The sequence below is a fragment of the Anneissia japonica genome, unplaced genomic scaffold (assembly GCF_011630105.1).
Source record: "Anneissia japonica isolate Jap-2015-1 unplaced genomic scaffold, ASM1163010v1 scaffold287613_len19126_cov113, whole genome shotgun sequence".
Lineage (NCBI taxonomy): Eukaryota > Metazoa > Echinodermata > Crinoidea > Comatulida > Comatulidae > Anneissia > Anneissia japonica.
In genome coordinates, this window is record NW_022703720.1 from 1 (window position 1) to 9,086 (window position 9,086).

Consider the following 9,086-nt stretch of genomic DNA (forward strand, 5'->3'; position numbering starts at 1 on the left):
ACATTGAATTTTGCAATTACATTTTGATTTTAACATGGACTTTTGCTGCGTATGGCACCCCATAGATGTCATCATCACAAACATCATCAAAATCATCATCACCACCACCATCACTAACGTCATTATTTTATTCTTTTTTTCAATTCATATGTTGATGATTAGTCATCGGCTCAGAGGTGGTGCCAGTGAAGGGGTGGGGTGGCCGGGGAAGAGCCCGCCCCCCCCCCCGTCGGGGAGAGCTGCCCTTCCCCCCGTCGGGGAGAAAAATCACAATTTGTCGGGGAGAAAATAATTACATGTATTTTCTACATATTAGTAGACTCTAAAATCGATTAAATAAGCCTTTGAAACCCCTAAATTGTTAAACTTTTCGGGGGCTTCGCCCCCTGGACCACTTTCGACCACGCCTATATTGCCTTCGTCGGGGATATCTGACCCCTCGTCGGGGGTAACGGCCCCCTCGTCGCCACCCCTGCATTAGCTGAATCACCACCTGCTACTCAGTATCATTTTCTTTCTTTCTTTCTTTTCTTTTATTAATATTTCAAGAGGAAATGTCCCACTCAGCAAAGCTGATTTTCAGGGGAGTCCTGATCACAACAAACAAATTACAAAAGAGACATAAAGTAGAGCAAACAGCAAAAACAGCACATTCATAAAAAAAAAAAAAAAAAAAAAAAAAAAAAAGAAAATAAATGATTTTAAAAAAAAAGCCAATAAATGTTTTTATAGTTTTTTAAAAATAGTATAAAAATATATCATTATTAAATTTTAATTATTTTCCTTTAAAGCGATGTAAACAAAATATATCATTATGTAGAAAAGAAGCACGCCCAACCGAGAATAACCAAATATATCAAACAATGTTATGTGTACCGGCTACATCAAGGAGATGAAGCTTAATTATCCTTTTAAAGGAGGAAGTTGACAATCCCGCACTGCATTTAATAGTGAAAGGAAGAGAGTTCCAATAGCTCCACAACACCCAATAAAATTTCTACCATGGTTCAGAGTAGCTTTATAGGGGTAGATGTTGTATAAACCCTTTCCGGCCCAAGAGGTGATAGAGATTCTTTTACAAATGAGATCGATAACCGGAGGAGGATCCAATGAATAAAAGCATTTAAAAATAAAAAGAATAATGGAATTGCCACCGTGTGGAGAGGTCCATCATGTTAAGTTCTCGTAGCGGTTCTCGAATTGAAGTTATGGGACTTCAGCGTTTGATAAACCTGATCCCTCTATTAAGGATAATATATAAAGTATGAAGAATGAAATTATAAGTCTGAGACCAAGCGACACTACAATATTCTAAATATGGACGAAGAAGACTGTTTAGCAGGGTGATTTTAACATCAAGTGGGAGGAAACCTAAATGACACAGACATCTAAGAGCAGATTTAATGCTAACATTTAATATGTTCTTGGAATGTTGGTTTTTCATCTAAGACGACCCCAAGGAGTTTAGACGAAGATTTAACTTCAAGAACTGAATTATTAATCATAATTGGATGAATCTCCTACGGAATTTATTATCAAAAACATGGAATATGTTTTTTTCGTATTAACTTTTAAGTGTTTATCAGAAGCCCAAGTATCAATGATTTTGAGGTCAGTTGAGAGGTTATGTGTTACAACTTCGCAATTTGGTCCGGTGGAGTATAGAGTATTGTCACCTGCATATTGCAGTAAGGAACAAGAACTGATTATTGAAGGCTTGTCATATAAATAAATTGAAAAGAGAAGCGGACCAAAGAGAGATCCCTGCGGGACGCCTCGTAATACATGAGTCCAATGAGAAAGAGAATCACAGCATTTCACTCATTGAACTTAATCAGACAAGTAATTGGTGAACCATGATAAGCATTTACCATGAAAGCCAATCGAATGTAATTTTTGAAGAAGAATTGAGTGACTAATTGAGTCAAAAGCCCGAGAGTAATCAATCATGACAGCACCTAGAACATGATTTTTGTCGTATGTCAACCTGGCTTCGTTGACGAACTTAACTAGTACATCCTGGACAGAATGGGCAGGTCGAAAGCCAAACTGACAGGACGAAAGTATTGAATGTTTGTCAAGAAAGTTAAAGTTTTGCTCATAGATGATTCTCTCGTGAACTTTACCAATTATGGGCATGATTGAAATTGGTCTATAGTTGCATATATCAGTATACGAACCCCTTTGTGAATGGGTCGAATAACTGCTGTCTTCCATTCCTGGGGTAAGACACCCTGGGTGATGCACAGATTGAAGATAAAAGAAAGTGAAGAGGCAGTGGCAGGAGAGCAGCCAACTTAAAGCATAAAGACCATCGGGTCCAGATGACTTTCTGGTATCCAACGAGGAAAGAATTGTTCAAACCTGGTCCGGAGTTGTTGGATGAAATTCGGATAGACGATTGGAAGTAAAAGGAAGTTTCGATAAAACGGAGACATCAATAGGTTTAACAGGAAAAAAAGAAGCAGCAGAAGCAAAAAATGGTTAAAGGCATTAGCAATGGATCCGGAGTCTGAAAGGCATGATCCGTCGACGTTTATGGATTTAATTGATGTTTTCTTGCTTTGACGCCCGGTAATCTTATTGAGATGTTGCCAGAGCTTGGAAGGATTACCCTTTGATTTATAACATAATCTGTTTAGGAATTCTGTTTTATTATTACGAATTAATGAGGTGAATCTGTTCCTAATTTCTTTATATTTCAGCCAATCGCTTTCATTTTTAGTCTTTTTTGCATTCTTAAAAAGTTGCTTGCGGTATCTCATTAAGCCTCTAATTTCAGAATTGATCCATGGGAGGGTGTTCTTTCTAGGTCAAAACTTCTTAATTACATAATGTTTATCGAGAACGTGTGTAAAAAGCATTATTTCTGCAAACATCGTTTAACAAAATGACAAGTGATTTTTTTTTTTAAATTAAAATAAAATGTAATTTTATATAATACCTGTATGTATTGATAGGGGCATCCCAAGGAGTGCCCAAACATGAGACGAAATATATATATTTATTAATTCCGCACATATATATAATACATGGCAATACTTATGAAATACATGTTATCGTGAGAATGATAGAGGGGGCTAAACATACACAATAAAAGAACAAATACAAATTAAAAAAAAAAAAAAAAAGCAGTCGAGATACGCATGTTTTTACAGAATTTTTAGCAATAGACATGGTAAAAGCGTCCCCGCTGAAAGCATTTAGCAAGTGGTCCATTTTAGTAAGAGTGGTGTGTGTGGCGATAGTGGGGGGGGGGGAGCTGAATTATTCAGTGTGTTGTAAGTTATTGTTGAGCATGACGATTTATTGTTTGCTTTTATTTTTTCTCTCTTTTTGTTTGATTTACTTACATAGGTTATGACTGCAAGTGTCATTATGGCAAAATAAATTTAAAATAATAGGCAAATTACTGTATTTTAACACATGCACTGAGGCATCACCTGTATTAATTACACCTGACCTAACACACTATCGGTACGAATAGACTAAAAATTAAATTTAAAAAAAACATTTAAATTAAAAGTTTACATTTTACAAGATGGGTATTGGCGATCAATATGATTGTTTGTTTGACAAACAATCGTATGGTGAACAGTTCTTACTTGGTTTGATGCTTGGATGCTCGAAGGCCACGTCTTGCTACGTCAATTCAATGTAGTCAATTCAATTTAATTGACTTCAGTTTTGCAACAGTGGCGCACATAAAAACAACATGTTATGGTGCATCCGAAATATACCAACCTGTCATTATAAACAATAAATGTGGCGATAATGTGCATATTAAGAGAATTAGATAGAGAATGATTGAATATAGATGTCAAAAGTCAAGTAACGTGTATTCAAAAACTCAAAAAATAGGCCTCAGTTATTTGGCGTGGTTGCTAAGGAAATGCTTGATGGTCATGCAGTTATCCCCTACAAAAAACAGGGGCAGGGGACGCCCGGGCCGGGGGAAATTGTGTTCAGTTAACATTGTTTGTTGAATATTTTGATTTAAAACGATATTTTTACCAGGCACTTTTACAGCACTTTTTGATTTACGATTATTTCTTCAATTAAACATCCCTTCAAATTTCTTAGAATTTGTACAACATAGGCCGAACAAAAAATTATCACTTCCGGAGCCTGCCTTTATGAAATCAGGGGAACGCGCTGGATAAATAAGACAAGCGCCAAAATAGATATATCGCCCTATATAATTCAAAAAGTTGTGAAACTGACGATTACACTTGCTAATTAAATGGCATGGTGTGCGTGTTTGGTTATTTTATATGGCATAATTTTTAATTTATTACACTTTATCGGAGACATGAAATAACCAAGAAAATGGCTACCAAGATTATGGCTACTGTACACTAGGGCGGATGCAGAATTTGGCGATCAGTTCGAAGATTGGGAAAGGTTCGAAGATTTTTAGAATATGAATCTCTAGAGGTACAGTAATAATTCATATTAACAATAGGCCTACAATACAATTATTTTCCTTATTAGGCCTGTGCGATCGCACCGTCTGCACCCTCGCCCCCTTGCTTCTGCCCAGCTACATGACTTGACCATTCTATAACCATTAATGTTTCTTCAAATAATTTAAGAAATATATTATGTCCGATTGTTTAACCCACCGTAAATCGTATGTTATTAATATTATATATAGAACTAAAACGCGTGATTCCTAAATGGCGGGAAATGAGCTTTCCCAACTTCTGAAGTGTCTTTTAATGACTTTTAAGTTCTTCGAAATCCAAGGTTTTCCCCTCATGAAAACGGTCAGGTAAATTTTTCTCATTCTTTTTACAGTAAATAGGCCTATGTGTGTACAGTATCCCTACGTACAGAAACAAATTGAGTGTTGCATAGGCCTATCCCTATGTATTCTTTTTTCCATGAATTTTTGGAATGAAATACAATAAGGCCTATAAAATAACATTTCATTCAGAAATAATTCCAAGCTTAATACGATAAATTATCTTCTTAACCAGACGTGCCTGGTTTCTCGAAAAGTCCAATGAATGCGTGCAAAACAACATAATTACAATAATATAGGCTTACGTCGTGTGTCGCCTAGGAATGCCTTATTCATGTGTGTTTGAGAAAATACACACAAAAAAAAAGCTAAATACGAATCATTCTGTCACTGCAAAAGATATTTCAAGTGTGGGAGAAGCATAATTATTATTTCCCTCCACTTCACGGGAGAAACAGTCATACCCACCGGCAGCAGACGCGAGCGGCCAGGCCGACGGACTAGTTTTATCTAAGTTAAGCGGCCAAAAGTAGTCCGGCGGACCGGCTTTGGAGGCCAGAATCTGTCTGCCGGACCATTTTTGTTTACGGGGGAGCAGGGGGAGCCGTGGGAGCCCCCCACCACCCTTTGAACAGTGTTAAAATTTTAAAGCTTATTCATGCTAGCCAATACAAATTCTTTCCTGTGATCGCTCAAAATGAATACTTCTAAAATATGTAAATATACATCAGCACACGTTATACATATGCCTAATAGGCCTACAAAGTTATAACACATAGGTCTAAGCGTAATTTTTTTTTTTACTCAAATTACAATACAAATTGAACATGGTATGTTATAAATCATTTTCTTGTCCTACGCTACATTGTGATGGTTATAATAGTCAACTCCGAAGACGGCATTTCACTTTTTTGCAATAACACATAAAAGCAAAGCAAAAAGTTTGGAGTTGATTTTAAATGCTGTACAATTTCTAATTGACTCCTTCTACTATAGGTTTGTGAACCGTGCTCTGATAGAAACCCACCATAACCGTCTATTAATAAAAAGTCACCGGCTAACCTGATAGTCACCCAGTGGAATATTCGTTAGATTAATCAATTTTTAACTATACACGATAACACAAAAAATAATATGTTCGAGTTATAACGGCTACAGCTCAGAGGGTGGATTTATCTTTTAAGATTCAGAAATATGATATTGTATGGTTCAGTTTTTTTTTTTAAATCATTTTGCAAGGTTTTATAAAGTTTTGTTAAATAATACCACTACTACTACTAGCCTACTACTACTACTACTAGTAGTAGTAGTACCGTAGTAGTACCGTAGTAGTAGTAGTAATATTAATAATAATAATAAATAATAATAATAATAATAATAAAGATAATAATAATAATAATGACGATTGTGATAATTATAATAGATAATAATACTACTAATAATATTAAAAAGTGAAGAAAGTTGTGCTAAAGGCGAAAAAGACTATAGTTAGGCCTAAGTAGTCCTCAATATTAAGTAGATCCCTGATTTAAAAAAAATCATGAGAAATTTGTTGGCGCTTCATTTTGACTATATAATTGTGATGTGATGATGATGAATTTTACTACAGTAAAATTCATCATCATCACATCACAATTATATAGTCAAAATGAATTTTACTACAGTAAGGCCTATATAAAAGTGTCACATCCGGCCATCTGAGGTAATATTTCCTCAAATTTGTCGGACCTCAGCCATCTGGGGCTGAGGTGGTTGTGAAATCACGGCTTTGAAGTAGGCCTATGTGAAGTACATACTAAAAGACAGTGTTTATAAACTTTATTTTCTATTGTACATCACACATATTAATAAGACCTCTATGGTTGCCGAAAATTCCTGATAAAGGATCATGAGAAATTTGTTGGCGCTTCATTTTGACTAGGCTATATATATTAATGATGATGTGATGATGATGAATTTTAAGCTACTAAAAGTGTCATTTCTGACCATCTAGAGGTAGTACGTTCTCAAATGTTCGCATCTCAGCCCCAACCTCATCAAATGTCCCCCTCCACCTTTCAAAATAGATCTGCACCCTTCCTTGAGTATTACATTAAACTCCATTGAGTCGGCACCTGACTCAGAGTATGTCCTGGTGACTGCTGGGCGAGGGTGCATACATTTTTTTTTAGGATGTGATCGGCTTTCATGCCCATTTTTCATGATTATGACTACAGTATTTTGGATAAAGAATGTTTTGAGCATTGGTGGATTTAAGGACCCCCACCCCTGGCTTTTCTTAATGGAATAAGCAAAGAAATCGGACAAATATGTGTAAAGTTAAGCTATTTTGAATTATAATTATTCTCTATAAACTGGCCTATAAAGTTCTGAGCAAAAGGGCTTTAAAAGTCCTGAAGAAATTGAAGACAAATCACAGCAGCAGTCAAAGAAACTCCTTTGCAACAACACAGTTCCCATTGAGCTATTGCGATTTTCTACGGTTTGCTGGAAATAGGTTTTGGAACAGAAATCTTCTATTTTTAAGTCAATACCCCAGGGGTTAATTGGTGATACCCGGGGGAAAATTGGTTATACCTTTATAAAGCTGAAACATCCACGTACTGATTATGCCATCCCTATTGTTCTGATGAATTTAGTAGACATAAGAAGTCAAGCCTTGTTGGAGAGGGTGTTTTGTCGGGGTGTGGATGAAAAAGGGGCGGGGTGGGGTTATGGTTCAGAATTATCAAGTATTTACAAGTAACGCACCCCCCCCCCCCAATCGAAAATCGTCCACTAATTATAACCAAAAAAATGTGACCTTGTTTCCAGAATCATTATAAAATGAATCGCAGTACAGTATTAAGATTGTATGAATGTAAATGAGTTACAATAAGAATACTAGAGCGCTGACTCCACACTCGCAATCTTTTGTAGCCTACTGCCAGCAACATAACACAACAAACCTTACTTGTACAGCCGTCTTCTTATTCACACTTCTTCACAGGACGTCCGAACGTCATCCCGAAAACCTAACATAATGTGCAGACCACATAACATAATGAGCAAACCACATAACGTTATGACCAAACTACAGTAACATCATGACCAACTCCACATAACATAATGAGAAACCACATAACATCATGATCAAACCACATAACATAATGACAAAACCACATAACATAATGACCAAACCACATAACATAATCATAGAGTGTTTGCACATAACCGAAGATACTAACGGCGTTCCATAATGGAATGCGTGAATGACATGGGCCAGAGGAAGGGGAATTCCCGGATTTTTTGTGCGGCTTTCAACCTCTGACATAACATTATTAAAAAGTGAATAGGCCTAGTATCAAAATATTCCAAACATTTTAAATTACCTTTCTTTCCGTTTTACTTAATTTACTTAGATGTTTCAAATATTTTCTTTAGGACTGTAGGTATCATATAATAATTATTTAATAAAGAATATATGTGTTCATACGGCATAAACTTTTATATAAGTCCACTGTCAGTCACCATTTAATTCTTTGAATCTCCATAATATTTAATATCATAAGCATTAATTTCCTATTTGATGTTCTCTCCGGCAGTTGTTTGTGATTTGACATCAAGGAGAAAATGAAGTGATTGTTGACAGAAGATATCATACGAAATAGGCCTATTAATATATAATTATATTAATTCATAGAGCTGCAATTTTTAAGCGCAGACTTATTTGCAGAGAGGATTACCTAGTCCAGGCATCACAGAAAGAACGGAAGATAGGAATACGGTTACCCAGAGCTCTGTACCTTCGGCAGATGCAATCATCATGACGGTAAAGACAACTGTGTGAGATTGTGCTTTTAATAGTTAAAATCGGTTGACATTGACTTGAATCAATTGATATTAAAATAAATTCCAGCAGCTAGCGTAGCCAGGCCTAGCCCATAAATAAACGCCGTGGTTAGAGATACGGTACCGTATTTCTACTTCGTTTTGCTAAAGGTACGGTAAATGGCATTATGTCACCATCACCCATTTTTTGAAGACTGGCATTGCATATCACCCACAATCAGCGTGACCACTGCTTGGGTATTTACCCAAGATCTTTAATAGTATTTTGACTTGGTCTTGGGATTTTGGGTATTCCGTTCAAATCCTTGGGTTGGGTATTCAGGGGCGGATCCAGAAATGTCCAAAAGGGGGGGGGGGGCCGAAAGTTGGGCCGATTGAGACAACTATGACGTAGGGGGTCCAGGGCATTCCCCCGCGAAATTTTTGTGTTCTAGACGCCCGAACATAACATTTGAGGCATTCTTGGCCATCATTTTTTCCTTTTTCTCTCTTTTTTTTCTTTTTTTTT